This window comes from Clytia hemisphaerica, unplaced genomic scaffold, assembly GCF_902728285.1.
Source record: "Clytia hemisphaerica strain Z4C2 unplaced genomic scaffold, Clytia hemisphaerica genome assembly, whole genome shotgun sequence".
Lineage (NCBI taxonomy): Eukaryota > Metazoa > Cnidaria > Hydrozoa > Leptothecata > Clytiidae > Clytia > Clytia hemisphaerica.
This window is the reverse complement of record NW_027103907.1, coordinates 498,773-511,352: the sequence shown is the minus strand read 5'-3', so window position 1 is coordinate 511,352 and position 12,580 is coordinate 498,773. Positions and strand designations below refer to the sequence as shown.

The following is a 12,580-nucleotide window of genomic DNA, read 5'->3' as shown; positions in this document are numbered from 1 at the left end:
GGAGCCATCCGTCCCCCATTGCAACGCGTCCCCGGGTGGGCTTGAACCACCAACCTTTCGGTTAACAGCCGAACGCGCTAACCAATTGCGCCACGGAGACATGCATTAGAGACCACTGCTTTGAAAGGCCATTAACTGTGAAGTTACATACGTCAACTCTACCGTCAAAGAGGAGCCATCCGTCCCCCATTGCAACGCGTCCCCGGGTGGGCTTGAACCACCAACCTTTCGGTTAACAGCCGAACGCGCTAACCAATTGCGCCACGGAGACATGCATTAGAGACCACTGCTTTGAAAGGCCATTAACTGTGAAGTTACATACGTCAACTCTACCGTCAAAGAGGAGCCATCCGTCCCCCATTGCAACGCGTCCCCGGGTGGGCTTGAACCACCAACCTTTCGGTTAACAGCCGAACGCGCTAACCAATTGCGCCACGGAGACATGCATTAGAGACCACTGCTTTGAAAGGCCATTAACTGTGAAGTTACATACGTCAACTCTACCGTCAAAGAGGAGCCATCCGTCCCCCATTGCAACGCGTCCCCGGGTGGGCTTGAACCACCAACCTTTCGGTTAACAGCCGAACGCGCTAACCAATTGCGCCACGGAGACATGCATTAGAGACCACTGCTTTGAAAGGCCATTAACTGTGAAGTTACATACGTCAACTCTACCGTCAAAGAGGAGCCATCCGTCCCCCATTGCAACGCGTCCCGGGTGGGCTTGAACCACCAACCTTTCGGTTAACAGCCGAACGCGCTAACCAATTGCGCCACGGAGACATGCATTAGAGACCACTGCTTTGAAAGGCCATTAACTGTGAAGTTACATACGTCAACTCTACCGTCAAAGAGGAGCCATCCGTCCCCCATTGCAACGCGTCCCCGGGTGGGCTTGAACCACCAACCTTTCGGTTAACAGCCGAACGCGCTAACCAATTGCGCCACGGAGACATGCATTAGAGACCACTGCTTTGAAAGGCCATTAACTGTGAAGTTACATACGTCAACTCTACCGTCAAAGAGGAGCCATCCGTCCCCCATTGCAACGCGTCCCCGGGTGGGCTTGAACCACCAACCTTTCGGTTAACAGCCGAACGCGCTAACCAATTGCGCCACGGAGACATGCATTAGAGACCACTGCTTTGAAAGGCCATTAACTGTGAAGTTACATACGTCAACTCTACCGTCAAAGAGGAGCCATCCGTCCCCCATTGCAACGCGTCCCCGGGTGGGCTTGAACCACCAACCTTTCGGTTAACAGCCGAACGCGCTAACCAATTGCGCCACGGAGACATGCATTAGAGACCACTGCTTTGAAAGGCCATTAACTGTGAAGTTACATACGTCAACTCTACCGTCAAAGAGGAGCCATCCGTCCCCCATTGCAACGCGTCCCCGGGTGGGCTTGAACCACCAACCTTTCGGTTAACAGCCGAACGCGCTAACCAATTGCGCCACGGAGACATGCATTAGAGACCACTGCTTTGAAAGGCCATTAACTGTGAAGTTACATACGTCAACTCTACCGTCAAAGAGGAGCTATCCGTCCCCCATTGCAACGCGTCCCCGGGTGGGCTTGAACCACCAACCTTTCGGTTAACAGCCGAACGCGCTAACCAATTGCGCCACGGAGACATGCATTAGAGACCACTGCTTTGAAAGGCCATTAACTGTGAAGTTACATACGTCAACTCTACCGTCAAAGAGGAGCCATCCGTCCCCCATTGCAACGCGTCCCCGGGTGGGCTTGAACCACCAACCTTTCGGTTAACAGCCGAACGCGCTAACCAATTGCGCCACGGAGACATGCATTAGAGACCACTGCTTTGAAAGGCCATTAACTGTGAAGTTACATACGTCAACTCTACCGTCAAAGAGGAGCTATCCGTCCCCCATTGCAACGCGTCCCCGGGTGGGCTTGAACCACCAACCTTTCGGTTAACAGCCGAACGCGCTAACCAATTGCGCCACGGAGACATGCATTAGAGACCACTGCTTTGAAAGGCCATTAACTGTGAAGTTACATACGTCAACTCTACCGTCAAAGAGGAGCCATCCGTCCCCCATTGCAACGCGTCCCCGGGTGGGCTTGAACCACCAACCTTTCGGTTAACAGCCGAACGCGCTAACCAATTGCGCCACGGAGACATGCATTAGAGACCACTGCTTTGAAAGGCCATTAACTGTGAAGTTACATACGTCAACTCTACCGTCAAAGAGGAGCTATCCGTCCCCCATTGCAACGCGTCCCCGGGTGGGCTTGAACCACCAACCTTTCGGTTAACAGCCGAACGCGCTAACCAATTGCGCCACGGAGACATGCATTAGAGACCACTGCTTTGAAAGGCCATTAACTGTGAAGTTACATACGTCAACTCTACCGTCAAAGAGGAGCTATCCGTCCCCCATTGCAACGCGTCCCCGGGTGGGCTTGAACCACCAACCTTTCGGTTAACAGCCGAACGCGCTAACCAATTGCGCCACGGAGACATGCATTAGAGACCACTGCTTTGAAAGGCCATTAACTGTGAAGTTACATACGTCAACTCTACCGTCAAAGAGGAGCTATCCGTCCCCCATTGCAACGCGTCCCCGGGTGGGCTTGAACCACCAACCTTTCGGTTAACAGCCGAACGCGCTAACCAATTGCGCCACGGAGACATGCATTAGAGACCACTGCTTTGAAAGGCCATTAACTGTGAAGTTACATACGTCAACTCTACCGTCAAAGAGGAGCTATCCGTCCCCCATTGCAACGCGTCCCCGGGTGGGCTTGAACCACCAACCTTTCGGTTAACAGCCGAACGCGCTAACCAATTGCGCCACGGAGACATGCATTAGAGACCACTGCTTTGAAAGGCCATTAACTGTGAAGTTACATACGTCAACTCTACCGTCAAAGAGGAGCTATCCGTCCCCCATTGCAACGCGTCCCCGGGTGGGCTTGAACCACCAACCTTTCGGTTAACAGCCGAACGCGCTAACCAATTGCGCCACGGAGACATGCATTAGAGACCACTGCTTTGAAAGGCCATTAACTGTGAAGTTACATACGTCAACTCTACCGTCAAAGAGGAGCTATCCGTCCCCCATTGCAACGCGTCCCCGGGTGGGCTTGAACCACCAACCTTTCGGTTAACAGCCGAACGCGCTAACCAATTGCGCCACGGAGACATGCATTAGAGACCACTGCTTTGAAAGGCCATTAACTGTGAAGTTACATACGTCAACTCTACCGTCAAAGAGGAGCTATCCGTCCCCCATTGCAACGCGTCCCCGGGTGGGCTTGAACCACCAACCTTTCGGTTAACAGCCGAACGCGCTAACCAATTGCGCCACGGAGACATGCATTAGAGACCACTGCTTTGAAAGGCCATTAACTGTGAAGTTACATACGTCAACTCTACCGTCAAAGAGGAGCTATCCGTCCCCCATTGCAACGCGTCCCCGGGTGGGCTTGAACCACCAACCTTTCGGTTAACAGCCGAACGCGCTAACCAATTGCGCCACGGAGACATGCATTAGAGACCACTGCTTTGAAAGGCCATTAACTGTGAAGTTACATACGTCAACTCTACCGTCAAAGAGGAGCTATCCGTCCCCCATTGCAACGCGTCCCCGGGTGGGCTTGAACCACCAACCTTTCGGTTAACAGCCGAACGCGCTAACCAATTGCGCCACGGAGACATGCATTAGAGACCACTGCTTTGAAAGGCCATTAACTGTGAAGTTACATACGTCAACTCTACCGTCAAAGAGGAGCTATCCGTCCCCCATTGCAACGCGTCCCCGGGTGGGCTTGAACCACCAACCTTTCGGTTAACAGCCGAACGCGCTAACCAATTGCGCCACGGAGACATGCATTAGAGACCACTGCTTTGAAAGGCCATTAACTGTGAAGTTACATACGTCAACTCTACCGTCAAAGAGGAGCTATCCGTCCCCCATTGCAACGCGTCCCCGGGTGGGCTTGAACCACCAACCTTTCGGTTAACAGCCGAACGCGCTAACCAATTGCGCCACGGAGACATGCATTAGAGACCACTGCTTTGAAAGGCCATTAACTGTGAAGTTACATACGTCAACTCTACCGTCAAAGAGGAGCTATCCGTCCCCCATTGCAACGCGTCCCCGGGTGGGCTTGAACCACCAACCTTTCGGTTAACAGCCGAACGCGCTAACCAATTGCGCCACGGAGACATGCATTAGAGACCACTGCTTTGAAAGGCCATTAACTGTGAAGTTACATACGTCAACTCTACCGTCAAAGAGGAGCTATCCGTCCCCCATTGCAACGCGTCCCCGGGTGGGCTTGAACCACCAACCTTTCGGTTAACAGCCGAACGCGCTAACCAATTGCGCCACGGAGACATGCATTAGAGACCACTGCTTTGAAAGGCCATTAACTGTGAAGTTACATACGTCAACTCTACCGTCAAAGAGGAGCTATCCGTCCCCCATTGCAACGCGTCCCCGGGTGGGCTTGAACCACCAACCTTTCGGTTAACAGCCGAACGCGCTAACCAATTGCGCCACGGAGACATGCATTAGAGACCACTGCTTTGAAAGGCCATTAACTGTGAAGTTACATACGTCAACTCTACCGTCAAAGAGGAGCTATCCGTCCCCCATTGCAACGCGTCCCCGGGTGGGCTTGAACCACCAACCTTTCGGTTAACAGCCGAACGCGCTAACCAATTGCGCCACGGAGACATGCATTAGAGACCACTGCTTTGAAAGGCCATTAACTGTGAAGTTACATACGTCAACTCTACCGTCAAAGAGGAGCTATCCGTCCCCCATTGCAACGCGTCCCCGGGTGGGCTTGAACCACCAACCTTTCGGTTAACAGCCGAACGCGCTAACCAATTGCGCCACGGAGACATGCATTAGAGACCACTGCTTTGAAAGGCCATTAACTGTGAAGTTACATACGTCAACTCTACCGTCAAAGAGGAATCCGTCCCCCATTGCAACGCGTCCCCGGGTGGGCTTGAACCACCAACCTTTCGGTTAACAGCCGAACGCGCTAACCAATTGCGCCACGGAGACATGCATTAGAGACCACTGCTTTGAAAGGCCACTGTGAAGTTACATACGTCAACTCTACCGTCAAAGAGGAGCTATCCGTCCCCCATTGCCACGCGTCCCCGGGTGGGCTTGAACCACCAACCTTTCGGTTAACAGCCGAACGCGCTAACCAATTGCGCCACGGAGACATGCATTAGAGACCACTGCTTTGAAAGGCCACTGTGAAGTTACATACGTCAACTCTACCGTCAAAGAGGAGCTATCCGTCCCCCATTGCAACGCGTCCCCGGGTGGGCTTGAACCACCAACCTTTCGGTTAACAGCCGAACGCGCTAACCAATTGCGCCACGGAGACATGCATTAGAGACCACTGCTTTGAAAGGCCATTAACTGTGAAGTTACATACGTCAACTCTACCGTCAAAGAGGAGCTATCCGTCCCCCATTGCAACGCGTCCCCGGGTGGGCTTGAACCACCAACCTTTCGGTTAACAGCCGAACGCGCTAACCAATTGCGCCACGGAGACATGCATTAGAGACCACTGCTTTGAAAGGCCATTAACTGTGAAGTTACATACGTCAACTCTACCGTCAAAGAGGAGCTATCCGTCCCCCATTGCAACGCGTCCCCGGGTGGGCTTGAACCACCAACCTTTCGGTTAACAGCCGAACGCGCTAACCAATTGCGCCACGGAGACATGCATTAGAGACCACTGCTTTGAAAGGCCATTAACTGTGAAGTTACATACGTCAACTCTACCGTCAAAGAGGAGCTATCCGTCCCCCATTGCAACGCGTCCCCGGGTGGGCTTGAACCACCAACCTTTCGGTTAACAGCCGAACGCGCTAACCAATTGCGCCACGGAGACATGCATTAGAGACCACTGCTTTGAAAGGCCATTAACTGTGAAGTTACATACGTCAACTCTACCGTCAAAGAGGAGCTATCCGTCCCCCATTGCAACGCGTCCCCGGGTGGGCTTGAACCACCAACCTTTCGGTTAACAGCCGAACGCGCTAACCAATTGCGCCACGGAGACATGCATTAGAGACCACTGCTTTGAAAGGCCATTAACTGTGAAGTTACATACGTCAACTCTACCGTCAAAGAGGAGCTATCCGTCCCCCATTGCAACGCGTCCCCGGGTGGGCTTGAACCACCAACCTTTCGGTTAACAGCCGAACGCGCTAACCAATTGCGCCACGGAGACATGCATTAGAGACCACTGCTTTGAAAGGCCATTAACTGTGAAGTTACATACGTCAACTCTACCGTCAAAGAGGAGCTATCCGTCCCCCATTGCAACGCGTCCCCGGGTGGGCTTGAACCACCAACCTTTCGGTTAACAGCCGAACGCGCTAACCAATTGCGCCACGGAGACATGCATTAGAGACCACTGCTTTGAAAGGCCATTAACTGTGAAGTTACATACGTCAACTCTACCGTCAAAGAGGAGCTATCCGTCCCCCATTGCAACGCGTCCCCGGGTGGGCTTGAACCACCAACCTTTCGGTTAACAGCCGAACGCGCTAACCAATTGCGCCACGGAGACATGCATTAGAGACCACTGCTTTGAAAGGCCATTAACTGTGAAGTTACATACGTCAACTCTACCGTCAAAGAGGAGCTATCCGTCCCCCATTGCAACGCGTCCCCGGGTGGGCTTGAACCACCAACCTTTCGGTTAACAGCCGAACGCGCTAACCAATTGCGCCACGGAGACATGCATTAGAGACCACTGCTTTGAAAGGCCATTAACTGTGAAGTTACATACGTCAACTCTACCGTCAAAGAGGAGCTATCCGTCCCCCATTGCAACGCGTCCCCGGGTGGGCTTGAACCACCAACCTTTCGGTTAACAGCCGAACGCGCTAACCAATTGCGCCACGGAGACATGCATTAGAGACCACTGCTTTGAAAGGCCATTAACTGTGAAGTTACATACGTCAACTCTACCGTCAAAGAGGAGCTATCCGTCCCCCATTGCAACGCGTCCCCGGGTGGGCTTGAACCACCAACCTTTCGGTTAACAGCCGAACGCGCTAACCAATTGCGCCACGGAGACATGCATTAGAGACCACTGCTTTGAAAGGCCATTAACTGTGAAGTTACATACGTCAACTCTACCGTCAAAGAGGAGCTATCCGTCCCCCATTGCAACGCGTCCCCGGGTGGGCTTGAACCACCAACCTTTCGGTTAACAGCCGAACGCGCTAACCAATTGCGCCACGGAGACATGCATTAGAGACCACTGCTTTGAAAGGCCATTAACTGTGAAGTTACATACGTCAACTCTACCGTCAAAGAGGAGCTATCCGTCCCCCATTGCAACGCGTCCCCGGGTGGGCTTGAACCACCAACCTTTCGGTTAACAGCCGAACGCGCTAACCAATTGCGCCACGGAGACATGCATTAGAGACCACTGCTTTGAAAGGCCATTAACTGTGAAGTTACATACGTCAACTCTACCGTCAAAGAGGAGCTATCCGTCCCCCATTGCAACGCGTCCCCGGGTGGGCTTGAACCACCAACCTTTCGGTTAACAGCCGAACGCGCTAACCAATTGCGCCACGGAGACATGCATTAGAGACCACTGCTTTGAAAGGCCATTAACTGTGAAGTTACATACGTCAACTCTACCGTCAAAGAGGAGCTATCCGTCCCCCATTGCAACGCGTCCCGGGTGGGCTTGAACCACCAACCTTTCGGTTAACAGCCGAACGCGCTAACCAATTGCGCCACGGAGACATGCATTAGAGACCACTGCTTTGAAAGGCCATTAACTGTGAAGTTACATACGTCAACTCTACCGTCAAAGAGGAGCTATCCGTCCCCCATTGCAACGCGTCCCCGGGTGGGCTTGAACCACCAACCTTTCGGTTAACAGCCGAACGCGCTAACCAATTGCGCCACGGAGACATGCATTAGAGACCACTGCTTTGAAAGGCCATTAACTGTGAAGTTACATACGTCAACTCTACCGTCAAAGAGGAGCTATCCGTCCCCCATTGCAACGCGTCCCCGGGTGGGCTTGAACCACCAACCTTTCGGTTAACAGCCGAACGCGCTAACCAATTGCGCCACGGAGACATGCATTAGAGACCACTGCTTTGAAAGGCCATTAACTGTGAAGTTACATACGTCAACTCTACCGTCAAAGAGGAGCTATCCGTCCCCCATTGCAACGCGTCCCCGGGTGGGCTTGAACCACCAACCTTTCGGTTAACAGCCGAACGCGCTAACCAATTGCGCCACGGAGACATGCATTAGAGACCACTGCTTTGAAAGGCCATTAACTGTGAAGTTACATACGTCAACTCTACCGTCAAAGAGGAGCTATCCGTCCCCCATTGCAACGCGTCCCCGGGTGGGCTTGAACCACCAACCTTTCGGTTAACAGCCGAACGCGCTAACCAATTGCGCCACGGAGACATGCATTAGAGACCACTGCTTTGAAAGGCCACTAACTGTGAAGTTATACAACTCTACCGTCGTCCCCCATTAACCCGGGTGAACCACCAACCTTTCGGTTAACAGCCGAACGCGCTAACCAATTGCGCCACGGAGACATGCATTAGAGACCACTGCTTTGAAAGGCCATTAACTGTGAAGTTACATACGTCAACTCTACCGTCAAAGAGGAGCTATCCGTCCCCCATTGCCACGCGTCCCCGGGTGGGCTTGAACCACCAACCTTTCGGTTAACAGCCGAACGCGCTAACCAATTGCGCCACGGAGACATGCATTAGAGACCACTGCTTTGAAAGGCCACTAACTGTGAAGTTACATACGTCAACTCTACCGTCAAAGAGGAGCTATCCGTCCCCCATTGCAACGCGTCCCCGGGTGGGCTTGAACCACCAACCTTTCGGTTAACAGCCGAACGCGCTAACCAATTGCGCCACGGAGACATGCATTAGAGACCACTGCTTTGAAAGGCCATTAACTGTGAAGTTACATACGTCAACTCTACCGTCAAAGAGGAGCTATCCGTCCCCCATTGCAACGCGTCCCCGGGTGGGCTTGAACCACCAACCTTTCGGTTAACAGCCGAACGCGCTAACCAATTGCGCCACGGAGACATGCATTAGAGACCACTGCTTTGAAAGGCCATTAACTGTGAAGTTACATACGTCAACTCTACCGTCAAAGAGGAGCTATCCGTCCCCCATTGCAACGCGTCCCCGGGTGGGCTTGAACCACCAACCTTTCGGTTAACAGCCGAACGCGCTAACCAATTGCGCCACGGAGACATGCATTAGAGACCACTGCTTTGAAAGGCCATTAACTGTGAAGTTACATACGTCAACTCTACCGTCAAAGAGGAGCTATCCGTCCCCCATTGCAACGCGTCCCCGGGTGGGCTTGAACCACCAACCTTTCGGTTAACAGCCGAACGCGCTAACCAATTGCGCCACGGAGACATGCATTAGAGACCACTGCTTTGAAAGGCCATTAACTGTGAAGTTACATACGTCAACTCTACCGTCAAAGAGGAGCTATCCGTCCCCCATTGCAACGCGTCCCCGGGTGGGCTTGAACCACCAACCTTTCGGTTAACAGCCGAACGCGCTAACCAATTGCGCCACGGAGACATGCATTAGAGACCACTGCTTTGAAAGGCCATTAACTGTGAAGTTACATACGTCAACTCTACCGTCAAAGAGGAGCTATCCGTCCCCCATTGCAACGCGTCCCGGGTGGGCTTGAACCACCAACCTTTCGGTTAACAGCCGAACGCGCTAACCAATTGCGCCACGGAGACATGCATTAGAGACCACTGCTTTGAAAGGCCATTAACTGTGAAGTTACATACGTCAACTCTACCGTCAAAGAGGAGCTATCCGTCCCCCATTGCAACGCGTCCCCGGGTGGGCTTGAACCACCAACCTTTCGGTTAACAGCCGAACGCGCTAACCAATTGCGCCACGGAGACATGCATTAGAGACCACTGCTTTGAAAGGCCATTAACTGTGAAGTTACATACGTCAACTCTACCGTCAAAGAGGAGCTATCCGTCCCCCATTGCAACGCGTCCCCGGGTGGGCTTGAACCACCAACCTTTCGGTTAACAGCCGAACGCGCTAACCAATTGCGCCACGGAGACATGCATTAGAGACCACTGCTTTGAAAGGCCATTAACTGTGAAGTTACATACGTCAACTCTACCGTCAAAGAGGAGCTATCCGTCCCCCATTGCAACGCGTCCCCGGGTGGGCTTGAACCACCAACCTTTCGGTTAACAGCCGAACGCGCTAACCAATTGCGCCACGGAGACATGCATTAGAGACCACTGCTTTGAAAGGCCATTAACTGTGAAGTTACATACGTCAACTCTACCGTCAAAGAGGAGCTATCCGTCCCCCATTGCAACGCGTCCCCGGGTGGGCTTGAACCACCAACCTTTCGGTTAACAGCCGAACGCGCTAACCAATTGCGCCACGGAGACATGCATTAGAGACCACTGCTTTGAAAGGCCATTAACTGTGAAGTTACATACGTCAACTCTACCGTCAAAGAGGAGCTATCCGTCCCCCATTGCAACGCGTCCCCGGGTGGGCTTGAACCACCAACCTTTCGGTTAACAGCCGAACGCGCTAACCAATTGCGCCACGGAGACATGCATTAGAGACCACTGCTTTGAAAGGCCATTAACTGTGAAGTTACATACGTCAACTCTACCGTCAAAGAGGAGCTATCCGTCCCCCATTGCAACGCGTCCCCGGGTGGGCTTGAACCACCAACCTTTCGGTTAACAGCCGAACGCGCTAACCAATTGCGCCACGGAGACATGCATTAGAGACCACTGCTTTGAAAGGCCATTAACTGTGAAGTTACATACGTCAACTCTACCGTCAAAGAGGAGCTATCCGTCCCCCATTGCAACGCGTCCCCGGGTGGGCTTGAACCACCAACCTTTCGGTTAACAGCCGAACGCGCTAACCAATTGCGCCACGGAGACATGCATTAGAGACCACTGCTTTGAAAGGCCATTAACTGTGAAGTTACATACGTCAACTCTACCGTCAAAGAGGAGCTATCCGTCCCCCATTGCAACGCGTCCCCGGGTGGGCTTGAACCACCAACCTTTCGGTTAACAGCCGAACGCGCTAACCAATTGCGCCACGGAGACATGCATTAGAGACCACTGCTTTGAAAGGCCATTAACTGTGAAGTTACATACGTCAACTCTACCGTCAAAGAGGAGCTATCCGTCCCCCATTGCAACGCGTCCCCGGGTGGGCTTGAACCACCAACCTTTCGGTTAACAGCCGAACGCGCTAACCAATTGCGCCACGGAGACATGCATTAGAGACCACTGCTTTGAAAGGCCATTAACTGTGAAGTTACATACGTCAACTCTACCGTCAAAGAGGAGCTATCCGTCCCCCATTGCAACGCGTCCCCGGGTGGGCTTGAACCACCAACCTTTCGGTTAACAGCCGAACGCGCTAACCAATTGCGCCACGGAGACATGCATTAGAGACCACTGCTTTGAAAGGCCATTAACTGTGAAGTTACATACGTCAACTCTACCGTCAAAGAGGAGCTATCCGTCCCCCATTGCAACGCGTCCCCGGGTGGGCTTGAACCACCAACCTTTCGGTTAACAGCCGAACGCGCTAACCAATTGCGCCACGGAGACATGCATTAGAGACCACTGCTTTGAAAGGCCATTAACTGTGAAGTTACATACGTCAACTCTACCGTCAAAGAGGAGCTATCCGTCCCCCATTGCAACGCGTCCCCGGGTGGGCTTGAACCACCAACCTTTCGGTTAACAGCCGAACGCGCTAACCAATTGCGCCACGGAGACATGCATTAGAGACCACTGCTTTGAAAGGCCATTAACTGTGAAGTTACATACGTCAACTCTACCGTCAAAGAGGAGCCATCCGTCCCCCATTGCAACGCGTCCCCGGGTGGGCTTGAACCACCAACCTTTCGGTTAACAGCCGAACGCGCTAACCAATTGCGCCACGGAGACATGCATTAGAGACCACTGCTTTGAAAGGCCATTAACTGTGAAGTTACATACGTCAACTCTACCGTCAAAGAGGAGCCATCCGTCCCCCATTGCAACGCGTCCCCGGGTGGGCTTGAACCACCAACCTTTCGGTTAACAGCCGAACGCGCTAACCAATTGCGCCACGGAGACATGCATTAGAGACCACTGCTTTGAAAGGCCATTAACTGTGAAGTTACATACGTCAACTCTACCGTCAAAGAGGAGCCATCCGTCCCCCATTGCAACGCGTCCCCGGGTGGGCTTGAACCACCAACCTTTCGGTTAACAGCCGAACGCGCTAACCAATTGCGCCACGGAGACATGCATTAGAGACCACTGCTTTGAAAGGCCATTAACTGTGAAGTTACATACGTCAACTCTACCGTCAAAGAGGAGCCATCCGTCCCCCATTGCAACGCGTCCCCGGGTGGGCTTGAACCACCAACCTTTCGGTTAACAGCCGAACGCGCTAACCAATTGCGCCACGGAGACATGCATTAGAGACCACTGCTTTGAAAGGCCATTAACTGTGAAGTT

At 52.8% G+C, this 12,580-nt stretch overlaps 14 non-coding genes across 14 annotated transcripts; all 14 read right to left on the bottom strand.

The window, feature by feature from the left end:
* Positions 1-26: 26 nt before the first annotated feature.
* On the bottom strand, positions 27-100 carry Trnan-guu (transfer RNA asparagine (anticodon GUU)). Its single transcript has one exon. It is a non-coding gene; the product is annotated as a tRNA-Asn (tRNA).
* A 97-nt stretch (positions 101-197) lies between these two features.
* Trnan-guu (transfer RNA asparagine (anticodon GUU)) lies at positions 198-271 on the bottom strand. Its single transcript has one exon. It is a non-coding gene; the product is annotated as a tRNA-Asn (tRNA).
* Positions 272-368: 97 nt separating this feature from the next.
* Positions 369-442, bottom strand: Trnan-guu (transfer RNA asparagine (anticodon GUU)). The gene has a single exon. It is a non-coding gene; the product is annotated as a tRNA-Asn (tRNA).
* A 97-nt stretch (positions 443-539) lies between these two features.
* Positions 540-613, bottom strand: Trnan-guu (transfer RNA asparagine (anticodon GUU)). The gene has a single exon. It is a non-coding gene; the product is annotated as a tRNA-Asn (tRNA).
* A 267-nt stretch (positions 614-880) lies between these two features.
* Trnan-guu (transfer RNA asparagine (anticodon GUU)) lies at positions 881-954 on the bottom strand. Its single transcript has one exon. It is a non-coding gene; the product is annotated as a tRNA-Asn (tRNA).
* Positions 955-1,051: 97 nt separating this feature from the next.
* Positions 1,052-1,125, bottom strand: Trnan-guu (transfer RNA asparagine (anticodon GUU)). The gene has a single exon. It is a non-coding gene; the product is annotated as a tRNA-Asn (tRNA).
* Positions 1,126-1,222: 97 nt separating this feature from the next.
* Trnan-guu (transfer RNA asparagine (anticodon GUU)) lies at positions 1,223-1,296 on the bottom strand. Its single transcript has one exon. It is a non-coding gene; the product is annotated as a tRNA-Asn (tRNA).
* Positions 1,297-1,393: 97 nt separating this feature from the next.
* Trnan-guu (transfer RNA asparagine (anticodon GUU)) lies at positions 1,394-1,467 on the bottom strand. The gene has a single exon. It is a non-coding gene; the product is annotated as a tRNA-Asn (tRNA).
* A 97-nt stretch (positions 1,468-1,564) lies between these two features.
* On the bottom strand, positions 1,565-1,638 carry Trnan-guu (transfer RNA asparagine (anticodon GUU)). The gene has a single exon. It is a non-coding gene; the product is annotated as a tRNA-Asn (tRNA).
* Positions 1,639-1,735: 97 nt separating this feature from the next.
* On the bottom strand, positions 1,736-1,809 carry Trnan-guu (transfer RNA asparagine (anticodon GUU)). Its single transcript has one exon. It is a non-coding gene; the product is annotated as a tRNA-Asn (tRNA).
* Positions 1,810-1,906: 97 nt separating this feature from the next.
* On the bottom strand, positions 1,907-1,980 carry Trnan-guu (transfer RNA asparagine (anticodon GUU)). Its single transcript has one exon. It is a non-coding gene; the product is annotated as a tRNA-Asn (tRNA).
* A 97-nt stretch (positions 1,981-2,077) lies between these two features.
* Trnan-guu (transfer RNA asparagine (anticodon GUU)) lies at positions 2,078-2,151 on the bottom strand. The gene has a single exon. It is a non-coding gene; the product is annotated as a tRNA-Asn (tRNA).
* Positions 2,152-2,248: 97 nt separating this feature from the next.
* Positions 2,249-2,322, bottom strand: Trnan-guu (transfer RNA asparagine (anticodon GUU)). The gene has a single exon. It is a non-coding gene; the product is annotated as a tRNA-Asn (tRNA).
* Positions 2,323-2,419: 97 nt separating this feature from the next.
* Positions 2,420-2,493, bottom strand: Trnan-guu (transfer RNA asparagine (anticodon GUU)). The gene has a single exon. It is a non-coding gene; the product is annotated as a tRNA-Asn (tRNA).
* Positions 2,494-12,580: the final 10,087 nt, after the last annotated feature.